The sequence below is a fragment of the Penaeus monodon genome, chromosome 15 (genome assembly GCF_015228065.2).
Source record: "Penaeus monodon isolate SGIC_2016 chromosome 15, NSTDA_Pmon_1, whole genome shotgun sequence".
NCBI lineage: Eukaryota > Metazoa > Arthropoda > Malacostraca > Decapoda > Penaeidae > Penaeus > Penaeus monodon.
The window spans coordinates 32,890,646-32,890,999 of NC_051400.1; positions in this window are offsets into that span (position 1 = coordinate 32,890,646).

A 354-nucleotide genomic window follows, 5' to 3' on the forward strand; every position below is an offset into this window, starting at 1 on the left:
TATTTTTTTTTATTCAAGGCATATTTCCAAGAAATAAAGTGCCGGTGTTATCCCGCTGCTTGCGTAATCAGAGCCAAGCTAGTTACAGATTCTGACTGCGACTCCGGAATTCAACACTCAACATAGAACAGGGTCGTACTAGTTTCAGCCCGCCCCTGTGTTTCCCGAACTGCTCCTTGACAGTCGCTTCATTTAGTTTCCTGTCGCTGTGGATTTCTATGAAATATCCACACCAACTGCTTATGTTTGAAAAAGAAATTCTGCTACACGGGAACAATGATCTTTGACCTCTCACTCATTCCTTTCAAGAAAAAAAAATTCAATAACAATCTTTCGCTCGTGGACGTATCGTTC